The 25,622-nt window shown below is 38.9% G+C and overlaps 1 long non-coding RNA gene across 8 annotated transcripts in view; it reads left to right on the plus strand.

Annotated features, from left to right (window-relative positions):
• The window catches only part of LOC146403381 (uncharacterized), a 479,111-nt gene that overhangs the window by 154,569 nt on the left and 298,920 nt on the right, over positions 1–25,622 (plus strand). The gene's annotated exons all lie outside the window — the stretch shown is intronic.

Genomic DNA, 25,622 nt, shown 5'->3' on the forward strand with positions numbered 1-25,622 from the left:
GAGAGCAGATATAATGAAAATTAGAGTAGGCCTCAAAGAAATATTTTGTTATAAATTAGATTTCCCATCGCAAAACACATACAGCTCCATAAGAAAAAGTATTTTTTTAAAAAGGGTAAAAAATTGCTAATAATACCAATAACCAAAAGCAATAACAGTAACTTTTTGATATATTTGCTTCTCCGCCTTTTCCATTCATTAGTTCAGGTGAGGATTACTGAGCACTTTAATGCAGGTACTTGGGAAATAAAGATGGCTAGGACAAGGTTTCTGCCTTGAAGGAGACTTTAATTTATCAGAGGAAACAGCAGATGAGTCCCTGTAATAGGTGATAAGTACAACGCTGGAGGAGCGAGGGCCAAAGATCCTGCTGTCATGTGTTAGTATGCGTGTTAGTACAGCTTTGTCAGGTATGAGAAGACTTTAACAGGTAAGTCGGGACAGAAATATGTGAAGAAATCTGTTAGAAAAAAGCAGAAAATACATTTCAGTTAGAGGAAGGAACATCTGCTAGGGTATGGGATGACTGAAATAACATCATAAAGAACTGTAAATAATGCAACATGTCTGGAACCACAGAAAATGAAGTTGGAGAAGTAGGTGGAGGTGGTATCATGGAAGGATTCACGCCAATTATCCTATTGGCAGGAAAGATTTTCACATAGGTAAGGAAGATGTTATAGAATTTCATTTTAGAAAAAAATCGATCTTTAGCAGTGTGATTGGATGGATGGCTTAGAAACTGCAAACCCCAGGAACTGAAGGTTTGTAAGGAATCAGATATACCAAGAAGTTTAAATAAAGCTTAAATAAAAAACGCTTGGCTTGCATGGGCCTCTAGCAGTATTTTGGTGGGGACTCTAAAATATGTTCTTGTGGTCGTATGTTTTTATGAAATTTACCAAGAGTACGAGTTTTCAACTTCAGTGAGTTATGATTGCTTTCTCTTTCTATGTTACTACCCCTCTGTTAATGATTCTCCTAGTGTTGGGTGGCATTGGTGACACACATTTTGTCGGCATGATTTTACCTTCTTTTTTTTAAAGGGGTCCCAAATTATATAAGTGTAGGCTTCACTTTTCAGATCTGGTCCCAAGATAGTGCAGGAATCCAGAAGAGAAATGGCAGGTTCTTAATCCAAGATAGAGCTGTAGAGCTTAAGTAGAAAAAGACATAGAAGATGAAGGGGGAGGAATTATTGGAGTGAGGGAAAAGATAGTGCCAAGATTTTCTCCCTTCTGTAACTTGATGAATAGTAGGGCTGTTAACAGAAAGAAAAAATGATAGGGGCGGGTTACTGTTGTAGGTAACACTTTATTGAACATGTTTATGTGTATGTATGTTTTCATATTTGGGGGTTTACAAAAGTCAATTTACTATATCAAAGTGTTAAGTATCTTAATGCATTTTGTTGTCTGTTAACCACATTGCTTCCCAGATAGACTGTGCCATTTAACACTACTGTAGTTAATGTAGAAATGGGTTTTCCACTAGCATTGAACATTGTAATTTTAACTTTTTACAAACTAAATTATTGGGTAAAATCAGCACCTCATTTTCATTTTACTAGGAGGTACAATAAATGTGATCAGTTATTGTGAGCTCTCTAAAGAAATCTACTTCTCAGGGGTAGTTATTGTGATCTTTATACAACACATATAAGCTATGTGTAATTTTTAGAGATAATATGGTATTAGATTGCAATTGGTATGTTTCTGAGAGTCAGCACAGGAGAAAATCCCATTAAATTTAAATTTTGGGGTTACTTTCTTCTCTTATTTCCATAGGCTCTTTGGAAAGCTAGGTTCCAAATGTGTGTTTCCACAGTCTGCCTGCCAGTGGCTAACTCAGCATGCTCTTCTCAACAATTATCTTGTTTTTTAGCTGCTGAAATATGTGGCAATTTAAAAATTTTTGTTTCATTCCACATTTTGTTTACACTTTAGATGCAGAAGGTCTTTGTTTTTCTAAGAAAATTGGTACTAACAGTTTTGTAATTCCAAAAACAAAATTTGCCCCAAACACCATTCTTTTGTATCTTTCACTGCATTCTTCAATTTTTGTTAATTACGAATTGGACTCCCTATGTCTTAAAATAAAATTCCTTTAGCAGATATTTATAATCACAATTATTGACAAATATCTGATATTTGCTATTTAAAAAACATTTGTTCAAACAGAATAGAAGTTATTTTACCAGACCTAAAAACTAAGCTTCAGGGCCCTTTAGTCCTATGAGTTCTGTCTCAGGTTTGGGGAGTAGCTGTAGGCAATGTGTTCAGATAATGATATATTTTGTTAAATTTGCAATCCATGCTATTTTAAGTGCAATCATTTATGGCCAGTGCCTCCACTTTAACCTTTCTCCTTCTTTTTTCTGTTTTGCGGTGGCATAAGAGAGGCCGTGGCTTTGTTTGGGTGGTGGTGGTTGACCAAAAGGGAGTCAAACTGGGGGTACAGTGATTTTAAATTAAGTGGGACATAGTTATGTTGTTTGCAAACACTTCTATGTATAGTGAAGCCATTGATGACCTTCCACTTTGACAGTTTACTTGAGCTTTGTGACACACAGAGGCCAGAGGCTGTATTGCCCTGTGGATAAGTCCTACAGTTCTGACACCTGACACAACTAGGTTTGAAATATACAGAGTTAGAAGCTATTCTGTGGAATACCTTTCTTGTTATAAACAGGCTATAGTTTGTGTTAATACCCAGTCACAGTAGATAGTCTCTCCTGATAGGAATATTTTTTTCATTCTTTTATTTAAAAATTTATTTTTTCTTTTTTTTATTTTTACGGCCGCACCCACCACATATGGATATTCCCATGCTACGAATCAAATCAAAGCTGCAGCTGCAGGTTTATGCCACAGCCACAGCAATACTGGATTCGATCCACATCCATGACCTTCGCTGCAGCTTGTGGTGATATAGGATCCTTAACCCACTGAGAGAGGCCAGGGATCAAACTTACATCCTCATGGAGACTATGTTGAGTCCTTAACCTGCTGAGCCATGATGGGAATTACTTTCATTTTTTTAGTTTTATTGGAGAATGGTTGACTTAACTATGTTGTGATAATTTCTGCTGTACAACAGAGTGATTCAATTATACATGTATAAACATTCATTCTTTTTCAGATTCTTTTCCCACGTAGACCATCACAAAAGATTGGGTAGAGTTCCCTGTGCTATACTATAGGCCCCTGTTGGCCAGTCATTCCATATACTAGTATACCAGTTAGGAATTTAGTGACTAATGCATTTCATACTTTTATTAATGCATCATATTTTTCTTTTTTGATGAATATTACATAAATATAATTTCTCAAATGTCTGTGTTTTTAGGGCACAAACTTGTAACTGTAATACAACTTCAGGCAGTGAGTACCCTGTGTTGTGCATGTGTATGTTTTCTGAATCCAAATTAGGAATAGTTAAAAACACAATTTGATGAAACATACTAGAGAAAAGAATGGATTGTCTTTCCTTTTTCTCTATAGAAACTGATATTTACAAAGAGGCAATCAAAGAGTATGTAGCCAGGGACTATAAAAGCATTAGGTGTGGTCAGGGAACTAGTTAATATGAATATTACTTTTTCCCCAGATTTTGTGATGTTTGTGATATTTCTCAATATTTTAAAGTAGTAATTTGTGATTTTTCCATTGTAAAGAAGTATTCATTTTCGTGTTAAATTAAAATAATTTTAATTTGTATTCTCTTTCTAATATTGCATAAGCTTTGTTCCCCCCCAAAAAAAAACCCCTTGAATTAAATACTTATTAAATATTTAGATACCATGAAATTAAGGGTTACTTTTAGCCCAGCCTGGAACCTAGTGTATATCTGTCACTCATTATATGTTTAGAGTTGAATGTGTCTTCATAATAACAATTATTTTTGTTCAATGATGACTGGTACTTCATATGGACATTCAGTAATATCTCTCAGCTGCAGCTAAGAAGAATTTCTACCTTCTTAGGCTCTTGAGGCGAAACCATCCATTCTCGAGAACCTTTTCTTATGGGTAAAAAACTGCTAAAGGTGCTTCATTTAACCAGGAATTTGACCTACGAAAATAATATTCACTTCCTCATTTGCCTCAACCATCTTTTGTGGCTTCACTTGTCAAAAAAAAGGGGGGGGAAGGAAGAAGGAGAGAGGTAGAAAAGGAGGGGGAGGCAAAGGGAGGAGTGAGAGAGAGAGAAGCCTCAGAAGTCCAGAGACTCTGGTCAGATGGGATTATAATGTAATGTTAGGAGAGTCTTTGAACAGGTGCCTCAAGTTCTACAAAATGTCCAGGATACAATTAGCACTCCCAGGATAGTAGCGTACTACCATTAGGGCTTTCCAAATGGTAAATTTCCAACAATAATTTATGTAGTAATATGTTGTTTTGGGATGAGGACGCCTGTCTGTGTTTTCAACAATTCCTCATCACAGGGCAGTACTTTTCCAGGAATTAAACCCATCATCTTCCCTTGGGAAACACATTTTACATTTTAACCTTTTAGCTGTCTCACAAAAACCCTGTGTCCCAAGCATCTCTGTGCTCACCCATCTGCCACTTGTATCTGCAAATTTAGGCATACCCTGCACACAAACAATACCCTCCGAAAGTGTCCACGTGGGGCCCAAATGGACAGGAAACTCACAGAGATGCATCCAGGGGTAATTGTTCCTACACCATTCACCTGATTCCTTCTAAGTGGGTGGATGGATGACTTGAAAAGTGTGAGCTGGAGGAAGCCTGAGCATGTACATGTGAGCAAGCAGGGGCTGCTGCTTGCCGGCACCCACGGGGTTAACCAGACTTGCCAGCATGAACAATGGAAACCGGGCAGCTCTAAATGAAATGAGCTGAATATTTCATTCGGCCACTCAGCTGCCTGCTCCAATTGCCTCCTTTACTAAAATAAGAGCTTAATCTAAAGTGACAACAACATCAGTTTCTGTGTGCTCCAGTCACACTGAACATGACTTCCTTAACATAAACACTATTTACATGGACCGTCTGGATATAGGAGGGAATCAGGAGCGTGCCCAGCTAAGACACAGGGTACAATGAAGGACGAGAAGCAGGCAGCTGAGAATTAACATCAGCAAATGAAAGCCTGACCCTCAGAGGGCATGTCCCTGATACGTTTTAAAATGAGAGAGCATTGCACCAGTAACCTTAGCCTTTGTAAAGACTATGCCATTTAAAATAAAATGGCACCTTTTCAGTTTAGACACTTAACCAAATGCATTATGTCTGACCCATTTTCCAACTTACGTGACACGAGAGGATGGATCCCTCTCTGCAATTATTAGAATCTTTCAAACAATTGCAACCAATCACCTCCCTCCCCAGACTTCTTCTCATAGCAGTCTGTACTTCTTTGAGATAAAGAGGGCATTTCGTTCAGTGAGGGCAGGCCAGACAGAGCCGGCAGGGGAGTGGGAGAGAAGATGTGACCTTTGAACTGAAGGTTTGATGTCAGTGCTGCGGTACCCAGGAAATCCCTGTTTGAAAGTAGTTTTCTGCTTGAGAGTTCTGGAAGATTAGAAGCAGGAGTGTGACAAGGTACCAGCCTGTCAGGGTCTACAAAATAACACAAGTTACTTCTTTGCAGCATCCCAGGTATAGGTAATGAGGGAGAGAGCAGTCCTGAATATGCATTATTGATGGTTTATTTCCACAAGGGAGGATGCTGCAGTGTTAATTATTTCACCATGTTAGCGATCCTCTGGGAATTTTAAGGGTCACAAAATGTAGAAATATTTAACTGAACCCAGTTAGAATTATTGGCAGTTAATGGTGTTCAGTGGTTTTGCCACCAGCTTCATGGATAAGGAAAGTAAGGCACAGAGAGTTTGCTCATATACATGAAGTCACACAGAGACTTGGCGAGCAAAAGGGAAAGAATTGTTTTTGGCCAATTATTTCTGCTTCCTTTAAGTCACCAAATACTCTCTTTACTAAAATGGCTGTTTTCTTAAAATTTCCCTTGATTGGGCCTTTATAGAAGGCTGATACCAGACACTGCTTTGTGCTTCTGGGCTCCAAAGACCTGAGGCTGCTGACAAAATAGTGCTCTTTAAAAAAAAAAAAAAAAAAGTACAGAAAATGCAGTTCTGGGTTATCTGTTCTTGTCCTCTAGGCTCTGTGCCTAAGTGAATATCCCTGCCTCCCCACCCCTGTGGTGGCACATTTTAGATAAAGCTCTTCTTCACTGAAGAAGAAAAGGATTGATCATTTAAAACAAGTTTCTTTTTTAGGAAAGGTAGAGTGAGTGACAGTAGGAAAAACGGGAGAATCATCAATATCTAGCTGTCCTTAGTGGAGTAGTCATTAATCAACAGGCATTGATTGAGAATCTGTGAGATCTGTCAAGCATTATTTTAGGGGAGAGAAAATTGTCTCTGGCTTCCTGAAGCCCACCATGTAGTGAAAACATTTGTCATAGTTTGGGAAAAAAAATTTTAGGAAGTTCCCCTTGTCACTCAGTGGGTTAAGAACCCAACATAGTGTCCATGAGGAGGCAGGTCCAATCCCTGGCCTCGTTCAATGTGTTAAGGATCCAGTGTTGCCACAAGCTGTGGTGTAGGTTGCAGATGTGGTTTGGATCTGGCATTGCTGTGGCTGTGGTATAGGCTTGCAGCTGCAGCTCCGATTCATCCCCTAGGCTGGGAACTTCAAAGGTGTGGCCCTAAAAAAAAGAAGACTGTAGACTTCTGCAGAAAGCCAGTAAGAATATCATGATTGTCATGATTGTGAACAAATAAAAATACTATTTTTGTTGAAAGAGCACACATCTATTGTGTATTCATCTTCATTCTTTTTTTTTTTTTTTTTTTTTTTTGTCTTTTTGCTATTTCTTTTGGGCCGCTCCCGCGGCATATGGAGGTTCCCAGGCTAGGGGTCAAATCGGAGCTGTAGCCACCGGCCTACGCCAGAGCCACAGCAACGCGGGATCCGAGCCGTGTCTGCAACCTACACCACAGCTCACGGAAACACCGGATCGTTAACCCACTGAGCAAGGGCAGGGACCGAACCCGCAACCTCATGGTTCCTAGTCGGATTCATTAACCACTGCGCCACGACAGGAACTCCGATCTTCATTCTTAATTTCAGGGAGATGTGAACAAGGGGATGCCCTTTTGCTCATCCCTTAATGGGCACTAATGGGCTCTTTTAGGTATTATTCCAGGTGTGCCCCCAAAAGGATTACATGTTTTCTCACAGTCTGATGGGGATACCCAACACTTGTACAAATATCCGTTGTACAGCTTGGCAGATGCCTTTAATAAGGTTGGTACCCAATGCCAGAGCACCCAGGAAAGGTGAAAATAAGCACACCTGCCCTGGGAGACCTCTTCCAATGACAGAGACCCTGACATCCCCCCCCCCCCCAGTAGTAGCTTCAGCTCAATCTGGACAGTTAACAGATGTCAGCCAGGAATGGCAGCCACAGTGGGAGTAAGGCCCCTGCACACATTGTGGGAAGCAGCTTCTGCACAAATTTTCTTGAAATCAGTAGAATTTGCTGAAGGAGAGAGGGAAGCTGACCTTTGCCTGACACTTCTCTCTCCTGTGTCTTGGCTTCTCTCCACTACAGTACAGGTCTTGATGACTTTTTCTTTCTCAGGTGAGGATAGCCTTGCCTTCTCTTGGGATGTCCCTATGCTCTGTTGCCCCTTCGTGTGAAGGGACATGATTTGCCAGAGAGAGAGGGATGTGGGATTTCTCTTGTTCTAAGTGATAAAACCCATTCTGAAGAGTCTCAGGGCTCTAAGGAGAAAACGCTTGAAATAGACTCAGGTGGTCTGCCATCTCTTCCATTTTCTTTCAGTCACCTTTCCCCTAATTAATCCCATTCTCAATTCTGAATTACTATGCTCTTGTTTTCCTAATGCAGGTGTTTTAAGAACGTTTTGCCACCCTTAACTTCATGTAGGTGCATGTAAACCATTGTTTGTAAAATTAATCATAAAAGCCCTTTATTTCCTCCTTTGCTAGTGTCATTTTAAACTTTCAGGGGAAAATGCGTGTTGTATGTGTTGTGTTTGGTTTTAGCTCTTCTTCCTTTGAAGATGAGGGAAAAAATTCTCTCATGCTAAAATAGAAGACAGTATTGTGTCATAATTTTTTGAAGAATAAACTTTTTTTGCTATTTTAAAATATAACTCCCACACTGAATATTAGTTTTCAAGAAAAGGATAATGTTTTGAAGCATAATCTGGATATAAGATTATGTATCACACAAGTTTCTGTTTAATCACTTAAGGTCTTTATTGTAAGTTTTTCACAGTTAATTACTAGCACAAGAATGAACTTTTCACATCTTGTTCAAACATCTAGTTATTGGGGGAGGGACAGGGACGAGTGATAGATTCAGCAGGTGACCCTCAAGCTGTTTATCCTCCAAGTCTTTACAACACTGTTTCCTATAATATCGGGTTGTCATTCTGTTATTTCTGACCCTGATTGGCCTATAAATGCATCCCGTCGGCAAGACCACAACCCCAAAAGTCAGCATCGTGATTTTGCAGCAGCTGTTGCTGCAGAAGGTAAGTGCCGTGCCGATATTGATGAGCTTGCTAATTTGTTTAGTAGACAGAATTTAGAATGGGGAACAGGATTTGTCTGCTAGCTGTCATCATCCATCAGCCCCAGGCTGCCCCAGGCAGTGGGTTTGCTTTTTGCCAGCTTCTAATTTTGCTTTATTTTTCCCTAGCTTCAGTCTACTTTATTCGTTTACTATAATTGGGAGAGTGGTGGCTGAGATAGGGAAAAAAATACTCACAGCCCACACTGGAGATTGGAAGGCTCTTCTTTGCTTTGGTTCCCTGATATCAGTGGATTCAGACTGGACCTGTGGATCTCTTGATTAATGGAGTTAGTAAATGAAGACCATGCTTTCCTGTGGGGGTCCTGTAGCACTGTGTGATTGGAAGACTTGCCAAAACTGCCCTCAGCCCTGCCTGCTTCTCCCTGTTTCCACCAAGAACAGAATTTATATTGGTAGATTTGTTCCTTGGGGGGTTCTCATTCAATCTGCTTAAAAAATTTGTTTTGAGTGCTCACTATGATTGGTTACTATTATAGATGGCTGGACATATGTTGGTGAACAAGACAGAAAAAGCCCCGCTCTGAAAGTGCTTAGGTTCTAGGGGTGAAGATAGAAATAAACAGATAAATGTACAACACTTCAAGAAAGTGATCAACCAAGTGAAGGAAATACAGTAGAGTAAGACATAGGGTTGGAAGTTCTATCTCAGATAAAGAGGACAGAGAGAGTTCTCTGAGGACGTGACCTCAGGGATGACAAGTCATGTGAAGATCGATGGGGAGACTTTAGGGAGAGGAAATGGCAAAAGTAAGGACCCAGAAGAGACACTGAACTTATTATGTTCCAGGAACATCAAGAAAGCCAGTGTCCTTAAAGCAGATGGTGGGTGGTGCTGATGGGAGGGAGTGTTAGGGAGATGGTGTTGGAGAGGAAGGCAGGGTCAGCTCACTTGGATTTTATTTTAAATCTGATGGGAAGCTGGTTGTGAGTGACTTGGTCAGATGAACATTTTATTTTATTTTTTGCTTTTTAGGGCCGCACCCTCGGCATATGAATGTTCCCAGGCTAGGGGTCAGATCAGAGCTACAGCTGCCAGCCTACATGACAGCCAAAGGAACGCGGGATCCAAGCCATGTCTGTGACCTACACCACAGCTCACGGCAATGCCAGATCTCCTACCCACTGAGTGAGGCCAGGGATCAACCCTGCGTCCTCGGGAATACCAGTCAGATTCATTTCCGCTGTGCCACACGGAAGCTCCAGATGCACATTTTAAAAAGCGTACTTTGGCTACTGTGGGGAGAGCAGACTGTAGGGGGACAGAAATGAAAGCAGAGAGATTAGTAGGGGATTCCATTGTGGTAGTTCAGTTAGAGGTGATTCTGACTTGTACTAGAGTGACAGTAGTAGGGTTAATAGGAAATAACCAAACGGTATTTATTTCATATATTTTGAATAGCTCTAGCTGATGGTTTGGGTGTGGGGGCAGGGGATACAGAAAGGAGAACAGTCAAGGGTGATGCCTACTTAGATGTCTTGATTTCAAGTGTTGAATGATCAGAGTGCCTGTAATTAACTCATACATATCATGGAGGGATGTATAGGGTGGGGAGAGGCAGTTACCAATTAGACATTGTTTTTGAAGACTCTTTGTTGGTACAATTTGAAATAGCGTGTGGAAGGCAAGACATGTCAGAAGATTCAAGATGAGTAAATCTTACCCTGAATTTAAAATGGAAGAAAATATTTATAATTTTAAATGTTGTATTTTAAGAATTTCAGTAAATTTTAGATTGTTTTATCATTTCTGAACACTTAGAAGGAAAACAGTGTTCACAAGAAGCCAGTATGTGTTCCTGAAGAGCCAATCACGCAAAATTAGCTTAAAGCCTTTTTTTTTTTTTTTTTTTTTTTTTTTTTTTTTTTGGCTGCCCTGTAGCACATGGAAATTCCCAGGTAAGAGATTGAATCTGGGCCACAGCAGCAACCTGAGCCACTGCAGTGACAACACCAGATCCTTAACCTGCTTTGCCCCAAGGGAACTCCAACTTAATGCTTTTTGATGGAGCTACCCTATTATCAGATATCTTTTTTTTTTTTTTCTTTTTAGGACCATACTTGTGGCATATGAAAGTTCCCAGGCTAGGGGTCAAATCAGAGCTGCAGCTCTCAGCCTACATCACAGCCACAGTAACACAAGATCTTAGCTGTGTCTGTGACCTACACCACAGTTCATGGCAGTGCCAGATCCCTGACCCACTGAGCGAGGCCAGGGATCAAATCCACATCCTCATGGATACTAATCAGATTCATTTCTGCTGTGCCACAACGAGAACTCCAGATATCTTTTATAAAATGTGGTTTTATAATATACTATAAAATTTCAAGAAATTAGAAAGGAAATAGGTTTGGTTGACATTATTGGTAATGCAGACTAATAATTGAAGAACAATATCTAAAGGATATAGATTAATATATGGTTATCAACCTAAAAAGAGGTCTGTAGCCAGATGCTACCAATTCTATTCATTGCCTTATTCTCTTTATTGTTTTTATGAAGAACGTTAATGAAGTAGAAACAAAGTGAGGAAACTAACACTTTGCCTTTTTTGGTAAAAAACCTATTTGGCTCTTCAACCCGTTTTATCTCTTTTGGTGCTCAGGACCGCATGACTGAGTAGTCAGTAATAGACTCAATGATAGCCAAAACTTAAAAAGATGAAATTTATTAGGGTTAAAGTAATTCTCTATGTAGTTTTTAAATCATTCAGTCATTTGCAAGTAGGAGATATCTGAATTGATAGTCCATTGTCAGATATTCTGGTTCATTTTATGTTCCATATAAGCCAACAATAGAACATAGCTGCTCAAACAAGAGGTTATGTCATTTTTATCAGCATTGATAGAAGAAATATAGTGCCCATAACCAATGAGATAATCACTTGGTAAAATGTATACTGTGTCAGTTCATACACATCACTTATGTATAAAATAATTTGAAGGACCCTGATAATTTAATGTTTAAAGCTGATTGGAGTTCCCTGGTGGCTCAGTGAGTTAAGGATCTGGCATTGTTACTGCTGTCACCTTAGTCGATGCTGTGGCATGAGTTTGATCCCTGGCTCTGGAATTTCTGTATGCTGCAGGCATGGCCAAAAAATAAATAAAGCTGGTGAATTGGGGGGGGGGTAAATAATCTGGAAATGTAAAGTGGAGTTGTTTAGCCTGAAAAAGAAAAATGTGGACAGGATTCAAGACAATCTTCAAAAATATGGAAAAGGAACAGCCTTTGAGTCATTCACGGTCTAGCAGGAAACAGATGATGGACTTAAATAATTTGAGGAGAGTTTAATAAAGATAGTAGTGGAGTTCTCATTGTGGCTCAATGCTAATGAACATGACTAGTGTCCATGAGGACGCGGTTTGATCCCTGGCCCCACTCAGTGGGTTAAGGATCTGGCATTGCCATGAGCTCTGGTGTGGGTCACAGACACAACTCAGATCCCCATTGCTGTGGCTGTGGCATAGGCTGGCAGCTACAGCTCTGATTCGACCCCTAGCCTGGGAACTTCCATTTGCCATGGGTGTGGCCATAAAAAGCAAAAAAAATGAAAAATAAAGGTAGCAGTTATAAGGATATAAACAGGGTTTAAAAAACCAAGATCACAAAAAGATACCACTTCACACACATTAAAGATGGCTACAATAAAAAAGAAATATAATTATGAGCGTTGGTGAGGATACAGAGAAGTTGGCTTCACACATCACTTATGGGAATGTAAAACCCGAGTAGCTGCTTGGAAGAGACTGGCATTTCCTCAAAAGGTTGAGTTACCGAATGACCCAGCACCTCCTCTCCTAAGTTAATTCAAGAGAAATGGAAACACCCATTCACACAAAAATGTGTATACAATTTTCATAGCAGAATTATTCATAATAGCCAAAAGTGCAAACAATTCAAATATTTATCAGCTAATGACTGGACATATAAAATGTATATATTCAGACAGTGGAATATTGTTTAGTAATAAAAGGAAATGAAATATTGATACATGCTTCAACATGGATGAACTTTGAAAACATTATGCTGAGTGAAAGAAGCCAGTCACAAGAGAGCACATATTGTGTGAATCCATTTATATGAACTATCCAGATAACTAGATTGATAAAAAAAGAAAGTAGATTTAAGGGACTGCCTTAGGGCTGAGGGGTTGGGAAGAAGTGGGGGGAGGACGTGACTGTTGAGGAGTGTGGGGGTTCTTATTAGTATGTTAAGAATGTCCCAGCATTGATTGTGGTGCTGGTTGCATAGCTTTATGAATATTTTAAAGACCATTGGCTTGTATACTTAAAATGGGTGAATTGTATGATATGTGAATTATGTCTCATAATGCTGTTATTGAATAGAACTGATAAGGATTGATACTCTGGGGGTGGTGATATCCGGGAGTCAATACCATCTCTAGGCCTGAGGGGACCAGGAGCAGAGAGCTGTATGGAGAGGCCCACTTGCAAGGAGGGAGCTGCAGAAATGCTCATTCGTATTCTGACCTCACTCTTGTCTTATTCTCTGATCTCCTGCTCATGACTCACATTTCTGAAACCCAACCAGAGGCTTGGGAGCAAGGGAGTCTCTTGATGTGATACATAGACATCAGTATCCCAGGGCACAGAGCTGGGTGCATCTGGGTGTGAACAGCACAAATGACTCTCTGTAGCTCAAGAACTGAGACTAGGAGAGGAAAGTTAAAATTGGATATGTTTTATGAAGGGAATTTTGATCTCTGGCTGTAGCATTGGACTGAATCCGAGATAATGATAGTGACATAGCAAAGAGGATTCCAATTTTAAGGGAAGGATTGAATTAATTACCTCTGAAAGTTTCCTTGCAATTCCAAGTTTCTGTCTTCAACCAGTAGCATTTTGGCAGTGATTGTATTATCATTTGGCAGCTGTGATCTTGGAAGTTTTAAGGTTTGGGCTGGTAGAGCATAGAGTAGGTGCATTTTGATGAGTGTGAGAAAGCAAAGGGAATATTAGACGTATGGGGTATTCACCCTGAGTTCAACCTCACTGAACAAATAAATTGGACTAATGTGGTCAGAGACAGTCTGGGGAGAGACGTGGCAGAAGAAAAAGAAAGAAGCTTGTCATCGAGAAAGATGTAGGATTTGGAGAAATAAAATTTGCCTACTTAATTTCACTGATTATGTATATTAGCCCTACTTTTCTTTTTAGTTTAAAATGACAGTAAAAATATGGCACTTTAATATTCTTCTGAAGAAAATTAGAGTCAGCTTTCATGACGCATGAACAATGTCAAAGCAGAGTGTGTGTCTTCTCCCCTGTGTGTTTCATCAAGACCCCTTCTGGATTTTTAGGGGGAGTGATAGAGCCCCTAGATAACCTGCATGCAACTCTGTGCTTGCCCAGAAGGCATGCTTTGTGCCACTTCTCACTCTTTTGAAGAGATGGGATCTGCAGGGATGGCATGAATAAGACGATGAACAAGAGATGAGAAGAGAGTGCAAGGTCACCAGAGTGACCATGTTGATGGTGGTGCTGTATTCAGCATCCCCATTGTTTGCAGGCTACTTATGTTGGTGACTTTAGAGAAGTTATTTAATGAGTTTTATGGTTTTCTAAAGTTGGTACTTTTACGTTAGTCCATATTTTCTATCGATCTCATTGAATATACAGCAGTGTAATCATTTATGTGCTCCAGTGCCAAAATGCGGAAATGAAGATGCTCATTTACCTGTGGACAGTATCCAAACAAACCACTGATATGCCCTGCCAACTTAAATGGATGGAGGATTTAGAAGAAATACTCAAGACTGTGGAAATATATTTTTCTGTTTATTTTGACTTACTTCTGGACATCCAGATTATGTCTAATAAGTACTTGATAGATTTCTTGGGTTTTTAGAAATTGCCTTATTTTCCCACCCCCAACATTTTGTGCAGTAAATGTAACTATTTAGTAAAGGCCAATGGTTTTAGATTATTTGTTCTTTATTTTTACAAGAACTGTTTTAATTTTTATTAGCTTGCAACTCCAGTTATTGTCAGTTCATTGTCATGGATGACATTTCACTGGTATAGCATGTTTGTTTTGGTATAGGACATTTAGTGTAGGATTATTGTTCAGATAGGCATTTCCTCGTTATATTACATGTACGTAGGAGTACAACCTTCTTAATTGTTTCCAATTCCGTATATTTATGTATGCTGTCTTAGTCTTTGCTGTTCTTTTTGGGTTGACATTGGATGAGAAGAAATTTCTCTATAGTTCTTTTTTTTTTCAGGATACATCTGGCTTTAGTGTAAGAAGTATTTATGAGTAACATGGAGTTGACATTAGAATTAAGTGAGTTAATAAATACAAAACAATATACAGTGCCTGATATATAATAAAAAACTAATACAGAAGGTCTTTCACATAGTAGGGCTTAATGAAAAATAGCTGTGATGATAGTGATGATGATATGATTGCAAAGTACATTACAATTATCAAAATCAGCTTTACCTAATGACTGGGTAGGGGAAGTCAAGTAATTTAGTAAATACTTTAAAACATTTAATATTTTACCTTTATTTTGAAAATTCTACATACATCTTAGAGATAAAACATAGAACTTAAAATATACTCAGATGACAGCATGAGGTCTCATCAACAGACCATCAGATGCATGTGTGTAAGTTTCATTCTCATTCGTAAAAGGTGAGGCATACATATCCAGCAATGGAGCTACATATTTGTTCTTCTGAATTATCTAGATTCTAGTCATATATCAAGTCAGAACACCAAACCAAGGCTCTAACTTGAGCATTTATTTATTTATTTTTTAATGATTTTTTTTTTCAATTATAGCTGGCTTACAATGTTCTGTCAATTTTCTACTGTACAGCAAGGTGACCCAGTCATTCATACATATACACATTCTTGTTTCACACATTATCATGCTCCATCATAAGGGACTAGGTATATAGTCGTCTGACCTATATAGCATGATCTCATTGCTTATCCATTCTGAAGGCAATAGTTTGCATCTATTAACCCCAAATTCCCAGTCCATCCTACTCCTTCCTCCACCGCCCTTGGCAACCACAAGTCTCTTTTCCATGTCCATGATTTTCTTTTCTGTGGAAAGGTTCACTTGTGCTGTATATTAGATTCCAGATATAAGTGATATCATATGGTATTTGTCTTTCTCTTTTTGACTTACTTCACTCAGTATGAGAGTCTCTAGTTCCATCCATGTTTCTGCAAATAGCATTATTTTGTTCTTTTTGATGGCTGAGTAGTATTCCATTGTGTATATATACCACATCTTCTTAATCCATTCATCTGTTGATGGACATTTAGGGTGTTTCCATGTCTTGGCTATTGTGAATAGTGCTGCAGTGAACATGCTGGTTTATGTGTCTCTTTCAAGGAACGTTTTGTCCAGATATATGCCTGAGAGTAGGGTTGCTGGATCATATGGTAGTTCTATATAGCGTTTTCTAAGGTACTTCCATACTTTTTCATAGTAGTTGTACCAATTTACACTCCTACTACCAGTGCAGGATGGTCAATCTTTTCTCCACACCCTCTCCAACATTTGTTATTTGTGGACTTATTAGTGATGGCCATTCTGACTGGTATGAGGTGGTACCTCATAGTAGTTTTTATTTGCATTTCTCTAATAGTCAGTGATGTTGAACATTTTCTCATGTACTTGTTGGCCATCTGTATATCTTCTTTGGAGGAATGTCTATTCAGGTCTTTTGCCCATTTTTCAGTCGGGTTGTTGGCTTTTTTGCTGCTGAGTTATATAAGTTGTTGTATATTTTAGAGATTAAGCCTTTGTCTGCTGCATCATTTGAATCTATTTTCTCCCATTTTGTAAGTATTATTTTGTTGTTCTTTTTATGGTTTCCTTTGCTGTGCAAAAGCTTGTCAGTTTGATTAGGTCCCATTGGTTTATTTTTGCTTTTATGTCTGTTGCCTTGGGGACTGACCTGAGAAAACATTAGTACAGTTTATGTCAGAGAATGTTTTGCCTATGTTCTCATCTAGGAGTCTGATGGTGTCTTGTCTTACATTTGTCTTTAAGCCATTTTGAGTTTATTTTTGTGCATGGTGTGAGGGTGTGTTCCAGTTTCATTGATTTACATGCAGCTGTCCATTTTATGTTCTTGCCTCCTTTGTCGAAGGTTAATTGACCATAGGTGTCTGGGTTTATTTCTGGGTTCTCTATATTCTCTTCTATTAGTCTGTAGGTCTCTTTTGGTACCAGCACCACACTGTATTGATGACTGTAGCTTTGAAATATTGCCTGAGGTCTGGGAGAGTTATGCCTCCTACTTGGTTTTTGTTCTTCAGTATTGCTTTGGCAATTCTGGGTCTTTTGTGGTTCCATATAAATTTTTGGAAAGTTTGTTCTAGTTCTGTGAAAAATGTCATGGGTAATTTGATAGGGATTGCATTGAATCTGTAGATTGCTTTCGGTAGTATGGCCATTTTTACAGTATTAATTTTTCCAACTCAGAAGCATGGTGTATCTTTCCATTTCTTTGAATCTTCTTTAATTTGCTTGATTAATGTTTTATAGTTCTCAGCATATAAGTCTTTCACCTCCTTGGTCAGGTTTATTCCCAGATATTTGATTTTTTGGGGGTACAATTTTAAAAGGTAGTACATTTTTTATTCCTTTTCTAATATTTCATTGTTAGTACACAGAAATGCAACTGATTTCTGAATGTTTATCTTATACCCTGCTATGTTGCTGAATTTGTTGATCAGTTTGAGTAGTTTTTGGTTTGAATTCTTAGGGTTTTCTATATATAGTATCATGTCATCTGCATACAGTGACAATTTTACTTCTCTTCCAATTTGGATACCTTTTCTTTCTTTTTTTGCTTTTTAGGGCCACACCCAAAGGCATATGGTGGTTCCCAGGCTAGAGGTCGAAACGGAGCTGTAGCTGCCGGCCTATGCCACAGCCACAGCAATGCAGGATCCGAGCCGCATCTGAGACCAAAACCACAGCTCGTGGCAATGTCAGATCCTTAACCCACTGAACAAGACTAGGGATTGAACCTGCATCCTCATGGATGCCAGTCAGATTCATTATCTGCTGAGCCACAATGGGAACTCCTGGATACCTTTTATTTCTATTGTTTGTCTGATTCTTGTGGCTAGTACTTCCAATACTATGTTGAATAAAAGTAGACAGAGTGGGCATCCTTGTCTTGTTCCAGATTTTAGTGGGAAGGCTTTCAGTTATTCTCCATTGAGTATTATATTTGCTATGGGTTTGTCATAAATGGCTTTTATTATGTTAAGGTATGTTCCCTCTATACCCACTTTGGTAAGAGTTTCGATCATGAATGGATGTTGGACTTTTTCAGATGCTTTTTCTGAATCTATTGAGATGATCATGTGGTTTTTGACTTTGCTTTTGTTAATGTGGTGTATGATGTTGATAGATTTACGTATGTTGAACCATCCTTATGATCCTGGGATGAATCCCACCTGATCATGGTGTATGATCTTTTTTATATGTTGCTGGATTCGGTTGCCTAAAATTTTTTGAGAATTTTTACACCTACATTCATCAAAGATATTGGCCTATAGTTTTCTTTTTTGGTAGTGTCTTTGTCTGGCTTGAGTAATAGGGTGATGGTGGTGTCATAGAATGTCTTTGGGAGTATTCTTTCTTCGTCAGCCTTTTGGAAAAGTTTAAGGAGGATGGGTATAAGTTTCTCTTTGTATGTTTGGTAGAATTTGCCTGTGAAGCCATCTGGTCCTGGACTTTAATTTGTAGAGAGTGTTTTTATTACATATTCAATTTCATTTCTAGTGATCAGCCTTGTTCAGTTGATCTCTTTCTTCTTGATTCAGTTTTGGCATCTTTAGAAAGTTGCCCATTTCTTTTAGGTTGTCAAATTTATTGGTATATAATTGTTCATAGCATTCTCTTCTGTTTTTTTTTTTTGTTTGTTTGTTTTTTGTATTTCTGCAGTATCTATTGTGATTTCTCCATTTTCATTTCTTATTTTGTTTATTTGATTTTTTTCTTTCCCCTTCTTAGAGAGTCTGGCCAGAGGTTTATCAATTTTGTTTACCTTTTCAAAAAACCAGCTAATGGTTTTATTGATTTTTTTTCTATTGTTTTTTGAATCTCTATTTTATTTATTTCCTCTCTGATTTTTATGATGTCTTTCCTTCTGCTGACTTCAGGTTTTGTTTGTTCTTCTTTTTCTAATTCATTTAGGTGGTGGGTTAAGTTGTTGGTTTGAGATTTGTCTTCTTTTTTAAGGAACGCTTGTATTGCTGTGAATGTCCCTCTAAGCTGTGCCTTTGCAGCATCCCGTAGATTTTGAATGGTTGTGTCAACTTTGGCATTTATTATATATATTCCAGTATGAATTTTGCTGCCTTTGATTTATTAGTATATGATGAACTTTAAGGAATTGTCTCTATTAAGATCAAAGAGATGAGTATAGATTTCTGCACTTTTGAAAATGTTAATAAAGATACTGCAAATCCTGTCATTTATTTTAAATAAAGATTCATTTGAATGAGAAAAAGAATATAAAAAAATCATGTAGTGAGTTAATGGCAGAGCCAGGGGTTAAAAAACTAGGTTTTTTCCAACAGTAAATGGATTCAGTACAGTTGGAACAATTAAAAAATAAAAAAAGTAGTTATAATTTCTTAAAGAAAGATTCATTTGAAAGCAGCTGCTTTTACTCGTCAGAGCTAGGAAAATTTTGTTTGGGAATATAAATTACTTTTGCCTGGTAACCTCTCTCCTGAACTCCATACACACATCTGCAAATGGCTCCTTGGCAGGTCCACTTGGCACATGGAGATGAGCTCTGGACATGCTCCTCATACCTGTTCTCCTTGAAGTCTTCCCCAGCTCAGTTGAGGGAAAATCCGTCCCTTCCATTACACAGACCTGAAACCTTTCATCATCCTTGACTCTTCTCTTTTACTTTTAGTCCATCCAATCCCTGGGCAAAGACCTGTCAGCACTACCTTCAAAACATTTCCTGGATCCGACTACCTCTCCCCACCTCTACTTCCCAGTCTGGTCCAAGCCACCATCATTTCTGCTTGTGGCCAAAGTTGCCTAATTGAGCTCCTAACTTTGTTCCCTTTCAGCCTGTTTTCATATGGCAGTCATGGTGAGCCTTGCGGGTGTGCAGCACACTAGTTAGATTATGTCCTTCTTTGCTCAGGACCCGCCCATGGCTTTTCTCCTCGGAGGAGTCCTTACTATGACCCTCCAGGAGCTGAGGCAGCCCCTACCTCCTTTCCTGATTGTCTTGTCCTTTACTGCTGTCCTCCCTCCCTCTGCCCATTGCTCTTTCTTTAACAAGCATGACTTGTAGGACCTTTGCATCGCTGCAAACTTCCTTCTTTCTGCAGTGATCTTGCTCCAGATACTGAACGAGTAACTCATTCCAGCACTTTCTTTGGTTCTTGACTCAGTGGCACTTTCTAGGTGAAGCCTTTCCTTGTCCTCTATCTAAAACGTCATCTAGTCCTCCTCTAAACACTCTCTCATCCTTTGCTTCAATTTTTTTCTTCAGCACTTCCCTAATGGTATGTATATATCTATTCATTTATCTTACTTATTTTTTGTATCCCCGACTGGAATATTAGCTGCACGAGGGCAAGGAGCTTAGTCTGTTCTGTTTTACTGCTCTGCCTCTAGGTCTCAAGATAGTCCCTGGCAAATGGAGACATTCAATAAATATATGTTGAATAAATGAATATTTCAAGGTTGATTTTGGCTGGTGCTCTGTATTTATGGCTAGAGAAGGCATAAATAATGCACCCTGTTTTCTTCTTGAATTCCTTGTAGGCAGCTTTAGGGTTAAAGACAAGTTATTTGTAAGTTATTTTTTTCATTTCTTTTCTCCCTGAAGTATTTATTTGTCTGCTTTGATAATATCTATCACACCCCTGTTAATTAAACACGTCTTTTCAATTGATTTATCCAACTTTTTTGAACACCAGACTGTGTGTAGGTCACTGTAGGAGGCTTTTAAGAGACCCTGGTCCACTTTTTTAGGGACACTTCAATTTGGTTAGTAAGGCAAGACTTGCCAATAATCCAGATAGAAGGGCTGTTTTCACATATAAGAGAGGGCCGTTTAAGAAGAATTCATAGACTCCTAGTTGAGATTTTTTCAGAAAAATATGTTCTCATTCCACCCACAGGCTATAAGTTGGGGTATATGACTTAATTGTATTAAGAAAGATTTTCCAAGTGAATTCATTAGTTTACACAATGGCCCATTAAAAACCATTGATTTAATTATCTTATGTTTATCTTATTGTGTTTATAAACAAACACACCTGACACCTTATTTATCAGGGCTTGCCCAGTGCACTCTTACTGTAATTCAAAATTCTCTAACTTAAAGAAACATTCCTTAACCTGTCAACTTTGGGGTAACAATCTATGTTAATATTAAAAATAAACACACATTTAATTATACTTGTTTCCTCTTTATGAGACAGGATGTTTTCGTTGCTTGTCCCAGGACAAGCACCTGCAAATCAGTTCTTTTGATTTTTAGTTTGTCAACAAATAAAGCTGTCGCTTGATCTGCAGCAGCGTCTGGCTCTGGGGGTGTTAGCTGTGGCCAGATTGCCCTTTTGCCATTTGTAGCTGTGAGCAGGCGTTTATGTACTTCTCAGGATACAGTTCTCACACCAGTAATGCATGCCTTCCAGAGGCCGGACTGCTCTTGTGCATTTGTGATTGCCATCTGAAGTAAAAATTACACTAGGGCACAGAGTCTGAAGACTGATTTTTCCCAACCTGTTGCATACTGCCTTAGAGATATTTCCCCTTGGGAGTTTTACTTGTTTCAAACTTGGGTGGAAATTTAAGGGATTTTCTTTCTGATGAGTTGCCTATTACTGAACAGAATTAGAAATGCAAAACTCTTATTGTGTTTTCCTCATTCGTCTTTGTTTTTGGGTAAAGTTGGATGTATAAACCATGCAGTGTAAACAATTTGTTATCATTATCATTTTGGCCGTAGCCATCAAATTCTTTGGTTTGCCTCAGTTTACTCTGTCAATGCATTCTGCATTCTTTTAATAAAATATATCAGGAGCATGGGGCAATTAAAAATACTCACTCTTAAAAATAAAACACCATGAATCTCAGTTTGGGAATGGGGTTTATCTCTGGGTTCTATGAGAGCGAGATGCACACTAATTTACCACTGTTGGAAGCAAATGGGTTGAAAATCCTTGTTTTCCCACCAGATGGGTTATTTTAAAATATCACAAAACTTCTGAGGTTATTTACATTACAAATGTGCTTCTTCGCACACATCAAGAATTGAGTACCATGTTTTGACAGTAACTCCTTTATGAAATTATATGTTGCGCAAGTGGAGTAAAATTCAAGTCATTCTCAAGGGAGCAGCCTTATGAATCTGGATGAGGTCACACCTCTTTAAAGATGCAGTTTGATAATCCGACATCAAAACAAAGGAATTCTGTTAATCCTCTCACAAAAGTGCAAATTGCTAATCAGCTCCCTGGGCTGGGCTGGCAGCTTGGTAAACAATGAGCTTGGCAGAAGAGCAACTTTGGGCGGATAGATAGCTGGGAAGCTTGGGATACCAACTTTGCCCCTGTGTTAGCCCAGTTGGGCCCGTTGTTCAGAAACAATGACATATGTCAATGGAGGTGGTTCTTGCGGTTATTGTGTTCTCCCGCTTTTCTCCTTCCATGTTAATGACGATGCAAATCAATCTTCCTGACTCTCATTTCACTTCACTGGTGTATGTAGGCTCCTCTGCCCCTATATTCTTTTCACTTGGATGCATGTGCCTTTTGAATTTCATTACACATTCCTCTACAAGCCCAGAGGGTTTTCCTTCCTTCCCATAAATAGTGTGGTGGTATTTGAAAAAGAATGAAGAAACCCTAGCCCAACTGAAAAAAAGGATCTTCTTCTGGAAGGTGTAATAGGATTCTTTTAGTTTCGTAAGTGATAAAACCCAATTTGAGGCAGCAGCTTAAGAAAAAAAGCTGGAATTTGTTGTATAAAGGAATACAAGGGAGGCAAATAACCAAATTGGTGGGTGGGTGGGGGAGGCAGGAGTATAGATGGGCTTCAGGAACAGTTGGAACCAGGGAGTCATCCTCTGTCTGGGCTTGATACCCTTCTCCTGTCTCTGCATCATTTGGGATGTCAGCTTTGCTTGTTTTGGCTGCAGTTTGAGGTTTTCCCATATGTGAGGAAATGGTACTGTTGATGACAGCACAGGAATTTTATAGCTTGCTGTTTTTTCCATTTTACTTCAGTAAAAGATCTCTGGGAAGGACTCTGATTGGCTCAACCCAGTGTCTATAACCTTATAGTCCTCAGAGTAGAAGGTGCTTGCTATTTGTCTTTTCCTCTCTCTTCTTTGGACTTACATATATAACCAGCCTGAGAAATTCTAAAACCTGGTGATTGTGTCAGCATGTAGAGTGATTTTGTACATCTCAACTCCACTCTTCGCACTTTCACTGTATTTGGCCCTCCTGGCATTTCCAACTTTCACCCAAACATGACTAAGAGTTAATTAGAAAGTGAAAAATAACAACTTCTTTATTCTAAAAGGGACTTTCATTGAGAGGGAGCACTATTTTGAATACTTTCAGCTAGTTGTGGGTCTCCTATTAAGAGAGTGTTTGTAATTGTTTGGGTGGTGTGTGTGCATTGAGGAGTGCAAATTATAGTTTTGGTTGTGGAGCCATCTTCCAATAGATAGGGGCAGGGTGCCTCCGCTGCAGTGCAGGGTGGGCTGCACTTGGCGCTTTGGTTTTCAGTCAGATGAATGATGTGGAACTCCGCAAATCTACATCTGGAAGAGGAGAAATGAGTCAAAGGTAGAGGTTTGGGGTAAAGGCTGCTGCGGCGGGGCCCCTGCTACCCACAGCCAGAGCTTTCTGAATAAGAGCACTGTCTTTTTAAAAGCAACAGGGGGTGAGGATTGAGGGAGTGCTCACAGCGGTAAGTATAACACAGCTGTGCTCTGTTTATGCTTCGGCTACAATAAAAAAGCTATAAAATGTGAGATGTCATAGCTCCACTTTGCTTTATTTATACTATTTCCTCTGAGCTCTGTCACACTGCACATTCATCTGCTAAGTTGCAGCAAGAATGGAGATTAAAATATCACAGCTCAAAATAGGAGTCAAGCGGAAGGAGATTCATCATAGCCCTATTAAAAATATGTAAATATGGGAATGAAGTCATTTTAAAGCTGTACAGCGTTCCTCCTTTATGAGTTCAGATCCCTTGAGCAAGTGGTGGGCTACGCAAGGGACAGAGCCAGGGGACTTGATCGCCATTTCTTCTATCCATGGACAGTCTTTTAAGATTAAAGGCTGTTTGAATTGCAAATTAATATGTGTTTTCCTATAATCACGCCTCAGTTAATAATGGCAAGAAATCGGATGCAAAACAAGAAAACAAAAGATTTGGTAATTAAAGGTTATATATTGTTCACTGGGTTAGTGTTATTGAACTTAAGAGCAGACATTTCCTTTTGGCCTCAGCTACTAATGATACCTTGAGAACCCTCCAGAAGTATCCCTTGATAGGAAAGTTCCGGGAAGGAAACTGAGACTTGCAGACATGACATGGCTTTCCAGAATTTAGTAGTGAATGATAAAGCTAGAACTGGAAACTAAGAGTCCTCCCTAAAACTTTGCTAGTAAATTCCTTCATTTAGCATTTCCTGTATCTCTAGTCCTGACAAAAATTTACTCTCAGTTATCTATATGATATACTAAGGAGAGTGAGGAATAGAATTTTTAAATGGAAAGCCTGGGGCTGTCTCAAGTATTAACATGCCTTTTTTGCTCTCCTCTGAATGCAGCTGGATGGTTATTGATGTTTTTGGCTTCCTTTTCCCCCCAAATGTGCTTTAGTAGTTAAAATCAAAACCAACACTTAAGGACTTATTGGGTACCAGGGATGGTTCTGAGTGTTTTGTGTGTATTAATTACTTTAATTCTGACGACCCTATGCAGTAGGCTTTATGACTCACATTTTACAGATGTGGAAACTGAGGTGTGAGATCACACAGCTGGCAAGTGAGAACAGGAATTCAACCTGAGCAGTCTGACCTCACAGCCTGCTCTCTCAACACTGATTGCCTTTCCAAAAGAATTAGGAACACACTAGAAGGAGCACTGGGCTAGCAAAGAGGAGATCTGGGTTCTGGGTACAGTCCTGCCATTCCTCTGGTAAACTGAATTTTCCTCACCTGTAGAATGAGGGAAGAAATGAAACCTTTCTGGTCTCAACTTTGTGTGTATCTGTATACTACTATACCTCATGAAAATAAGTTTTTGGAGCAGTGATTTCTCTGCATTCTTATTTAACTTTAATTCCAAAAGTGGTTCTGTTAAACATTTCTAATACACGGTGATTCTAGAATTTCTTTTATCTTGCACTTTTCACTGTGTTTTGGTTAAGTTCTTTTGATTGCAACTCACAGGAATATCATAGTTAACTAAAGAATTTCCAGCTTTGTGACCTTGAGCGCATTTCTTAATCTCTTGCACCAGTTTTCCATCCGTAAAATGAGTATAATAAAAGCACCTATTCCACAGAGTTGTAAGAATTAAGCCAGATCTGACATGTAAAGCACTTAGCATGGTGTCTGCTCATAGGAACTACTATATAACATCAGTATTTGATTATGATCATTGTTGATCGCCCAAGTCTCATCTAACATTTCTCTCACTTGCTCCTCATGCTACCAATTCTCCTATTGTGACAGAAAATTAATGTTTTTTGGTGCGTTTTCATTCATGAACTAGAAATGTTAATAAGATACCATCAGTAGCCACGATCTTCTGGGAGTACAAATATTAGGGCAAAGTGGAACTTTGGAAATTGTGTATTCTGTCCTTTAAGTGTGATAAATAACGTACCTGAAAGATCAAGTGACTTGTCTCAGAACACTCAGCTCACAGGTAGAATGTGGAGAGAAAGCCTGTGGTTCGTTCCTACTTGTAGTTTCCAATACAGG

The sequence above is a fragment of the Sus scrofa genome, chromosome 5 (genome assembly GCF_054392235.1).
Source record: "Sus scrofa isolate SSC_HxYL_T2T_F1_AM1 chromosome 5, Sscrofa_HxYL_maternal_Yorkshire_Landrace_v2.0, whole genome shotgun sequence".
NCBI classification, from domain to species: Eukaryota; Metazoa; Chordata; class Mammalia; order Artiodactyla; family Suidae; genus Sus; species Sus scrofa.